This window comes from Canis lupus, chromosome 22 (genome assembly GCF_011100685.1).
Source record: "Canis lupus familiaris isolate Mischka breed German Shepherd chromosome 22, alternate assembly UU_Cfam_GSD_1.0, whole genome shotgun sequence".
Taxonomy (NCBI): domain Eukaryota; kingdom Metazoa; phylum Chordata; class Mammalia; order Carnivora; family Canidae; genus Canis; species Canis lupus.
In genome coordinates, this window is record NC_049243.1 from 8,741,320 (window position 1) to 8,746,239 (window position 4,920).

Genomic DNA, 4,920 nt, shown 5'->3' on the forward strand with positions numbered 1-4,920 from the left:
ATTTCCTGTATTCCATTTCTTGTAAATCATAGCAGGGCAATAGGCAATAGGCAGGACTGAGGTTCATCTAAAGTGGGGAAACTCAACACATACTCAGAAACTGAATGGGGAGGCAATGTTGAAATTGTTTCATTCCTCCCTCCTCTCGTGTGTGCATCTCCTGCCTTGGATTCTATTTGTTGAACCACAGGATGCTCACACATTTGACAGTTCCCCACCTCTGCTATGACAGCAGCCCTGCCAGGTGGGGCTGCTTGATTTTTTTTTTTTCCATTCTGCTTGATTTTTTTTTTTTTCTACTCAGAAAACACCTGTAGGTCACAAAAACCTTTTTCTGCCATGGGAAGGCAAGTGGAGCCGATGAGAACTCAAGTGGGAAAATGGAAATGAATTTAGTAGTCTTTGTATTGTTCCCTTTTTCCTCCTCAGAAATAAAATGGAATCTGGGCTTTTGGTTTCTCTCTGGTCCATGAAATGATAGCCTTCCATTTTTCTTTGACTGATTGCCATCTCTCTAGAACTCACATATGACCCCCACTTTTGGAAGACACACTTGCCTTGCCAAACTGGAAGACTGGGAAGAGTTGTATTTCTACCAAAATTGTCCTAGGAGTTGCTCAGTCAATGGAGGTGGCTCTGTTTAATCTCTGAAGAATGGCCAACCTGTTTTCCAAGGTTTTTTACACTCCCATCTGCAGTATTAGAAAGTCTTAATTTCTCCACATCCTTGCCAAGAGTTTCTGTGGTTGTTCTTTTTATTACAACCATCCTAGTAGTGTGATGTGATATGTCTTGGTGGTTTGATTTGCATTTCCCTAAATGACTAACGATGTTGAGTACATTTTCCTAGCTCTATTGGACTTTGAATATCATTTTTGGAGAGATGTATATTCAAATCCTCCCAATTCTTTTTTTCCTCTGAAATATAAGTTTATTTATACTGGTGATGCCCAGCAAAGACTCTGGTAAGAAAGTAGTATTTACATAGTTACAGTCAAACAAATGAAGGGTTATTAGCTGCCATGGTGAAGGAGACCTCACACCATGGGGAACCACAGGGAGTCTCAGGATGGGGGTGTTAAAAGGGCTTATTATAGTATTCGGGCTTCTGTTAGGTGATTTGGGGGAGGATCCAAGGAAACAGGAGTCTGTTCTAGTGCTGTCTGAGAGCAGGGGCAATTCAGGGATTAGCTTAATAGTTTTTTCTAGAAATCAGGAGGAATGGAGTAGGGCTAGAGTTGTCATTGGAGAAGCAGTAGTCACCCACGTTAGCTGGAGATGAGAAGTTGTGGTTGCACATTGTCTATGCATGTTGTGTTGACTACATTTTTGTGGCTTTAATGGACTTTTAAAATCTCTCTTGGAAAAATACATATTCAAATCTTTTGCCTATTCAAATCCAATATTTTGAAATTGGATTATTTTGTGGTTTTTATCCATAAGTTATACAAGTTCTTCAAATATCTGGATACAAGTCTCATCAGTTATATGCTTTGCAAATATGTTCTCCCTTCTTTGTGGGCTGTTTTCACTTTCTGGATGATGTCTTTTGAAGTAAAAATTGAGTATAATAGCAAAGTCAAAAGTTAAAATTGAGTGTAACCATCAATAAAATTAAAGGCTACCTACTCAATGGAAGAAAATATTTGCAAATCATATATCTGACAAGGGATGAATGACCAAAATATATAAAGAACTCATACAGCTCAATAGGGAAAAAAAAAATCTGATTTAAAAATGGGCAGAAAGGACACCTGGGTGGCTCAGTGGTTGAGTGTCTGCCTTTGGCTCAGGTTGTGATCCCAGGATCCTGGGATGGAGTCCCACATCAGGCTCCTTGCGGGGAGCCTGCTTCTCCCTCTGTCTGTCTCTGCTGCTCTCTCTCTGTGTATCTCATGAATAAATACATAAAATCTTTTTTTAAAATGGGCAGAAAAATCAAATAGACATTTTTCCAAAGAAGACATAGAAATGGCCACTCACTACATGAAAAGGTGCTCAACATCACTAATCATTAGGAAAATGCAAATCAAAACCCCAATGAGATATCGCTTGTACCTGTTAGAATGGCTATTATAAAAAAGATAAGAGATAAACACATGTTTGCAAGAATGTGGAGAAAAGGGAACTCCCTTTTTTTTTTTTAAGTAGGTTCCACACCTAGTATGGAGCCCAACGTGGGGCTTGAATGAGATTAAGAATCAGACACTTAACTGACGGAGCCACCCAAGTACCCCATGAGAAAGGGGAACTCTTGTGCTCCGTTGGTGGAAATGTAGACTGGTGCAGCCACTGTGGAAAAACAATATGTAGGTTCCCTTAATAGATAAAAATAAAACTACCATATAATCCAACAATTCCATTTCTGAGTATTTATCCAAAGGAAATGAAAAGACTAAGTTGACAAGATATATGCACCCCAATGGTCATTGCAGCATTATTTAAAATAGCTAAGACATGGAAACAACCTAAGTGTCCCTTTAGATGAATGGATTAAGAAGACATAATATATACATATATAATGGAATATTATTCAGCCATAAAAAGAAAAAAAATCTTACCATTTCTGACAATATGGGTGAACTTTGAAGGCATAATAAGTGAAATAAGCCAGAGAAGGACAAATATCATATTACTCCATTTACATGTGGAATCAAAAAACAAAACAAAACTCAAAGACACAGAGAACAGATAGGTAGCAGCTGGGGGCGAGGGAGGGAGGTAGGGTGTTGGGGGGCAAATGGGTAAATGTGGTCAAAAGATACAAACTTCCATTTATAAAATAAGTAAGTCATGAGGGAATAATGTACAGTGTGGTGACTGTAGTTAATAATACTGTATTGTGTACTTGGAAACTGCTAAGAGAACAGACCTTAAAAGTTTTCATCACAAGAAAAAATCCAAACTGTTGGTGATGATGGGTGTTAACTAGACATATTGCAGTGATCACTTTGCAATATATACATATGTGAAGTCATTATGTTGTACACCTGAAACTAATATAATGTTGTAAGGTTAAAATTATTATTTTTGTAAGGTTAAAATTAAATAAATAAAATAATTTAAAAATTAAATAATAAAAAACAGTAAAAATTTAAGTAATACAAAAATTTTAAAAACCAGAAACAACGGGAGGATCCCTGGGTGACTCAGTGGTTTGGTGCCTGCCTTCGGCCTGGGGCGTGATCCTGGGGTTCCAGGATTGAGTCCCACATCAGGTTCCTTGCACGGAGCCTGTGTCTCTGCCTCTCTCTCTCTGTGTCTCTCATGAATAAATAAATAAAATCTCCTATAAAAAAAAAAATAAATTAAATAAAATAAAATAAAATAAAATCTTAAAAAAAATACAGAAACAAAAAAGAACTGAGCATAACTTTGCACATCACATTTGAGAGTATCATTTGCGAATTAAAGAAGGTGGAGAAGGAATTGTAAACCATAAAGAATGGTTGAAGGAGGTGTCGGTGCTGAACATGCAAAGAAGGAAAGTAAGGAGATATGTACCTCAATTTTTAAAATAGATAAAGATCTGCCATAAAAAGAGCGGAAGTGATGAGTCATTCCTAAAGGAAAAGCTAGTTTCAAAGATGGAAGTACTATAGCAGATTCAGGTTCAAAGATTTTAACTCTTAGACTTGTTTAACAAAAATGGGCTTTTGGAGGAGTTCTCTACAATGGAGGCATCCAAGAAAGAGCATAATGGTCACACCTCAATGATATATTGGAGAATTAAACATTCTATGGGAAGTTAAACTAGATGATCTCTTGATTTTCTTGCTGTCTCAATTCTATGATTTCTTTAAAGTACAAATTTTCAAATTACAAGAGGTAATACTGGTCAACATAAAAGTTTTTCTCACTTGATCAAGCTGTGTGAGAATCTTGAATGGTTGTGTTAAAGTTATATTAAAAAGTATCCATTCCCCCTTCTAAAGTCATCCAGTAGAAACCATTCCAGAAACACTGCACAAAACTTAAAAAGTTTGTGGGTTTCAACATCCTGGTAAAAACAGTGTTGTATAACTATTAAAGAATTATTTCATAGTATCATAGTGCCTCTCATGTGTTAAATCACTCAAAGTTAAACATGAATCTTTCCCATTTAACTTTTTTTTTTTTTTTTTTACCTCTCAGTTGCGAGGTCAGGTCAAAGTATCTTTATGGAGCAAAACTACTCCATTCTTCTTCTGCAGTCATGACAGGTAGAAGGAAATTGCTAAACTGTCCCACAGAGCATGACAACCAGAGAATAAAGTTTCCAGAAAATATTGGTTAAAATATTTTCTGGCTCATGGTCCAGAGAATAAAAGAAAAATTCCTTTAGATGCAGAGTAGTATTAAGAGCTTGAAGCATAATAAAGGTCAGTAAAATCATTGTTCATTTTCCTTGGAAAAGATACAAAGCTCAGAAATAAAGTCCAGGAGAAAATTGAGCATGAAAAAGAAATCCAAGGATAATTATTTTTACTCCTATAAAGCAGGCTTAGCAATAACCACTCAGTTGTTTGCCCAGGGCGGCTGAGAATTTATACCAGATGAAGACATAATAAAGAATTCTGACTACTTTACTCTTATGGGAAGTCTCGAGTAGCCGAAACAAAATCAGAAATTGGTAAATATTTTACGTTTATTTCCATTTTTTCTTAGGAAAGATGTGAGAGCAGGAAAAATAAAATTCCCAGAGGACCCGAAGAAAGAAAAGAAGCTACAACTTTATACAAAACCAGAGAACAGAGTGGGAACTAGTGGAGCGCAGCCCAATTCCAAGGTTTAAACAAAGGAGCTTTGCCACAAATACTAAAATGCAGCAACAGCCCCCAAAACAGGGACAGCAGAGTAAAGAAAAGCTAGCAGCGTGATGCAAAAGCAATGAAAAATAAGAGACAAGGGCAGCATTACTCCCAGCACATTCACCAGAAA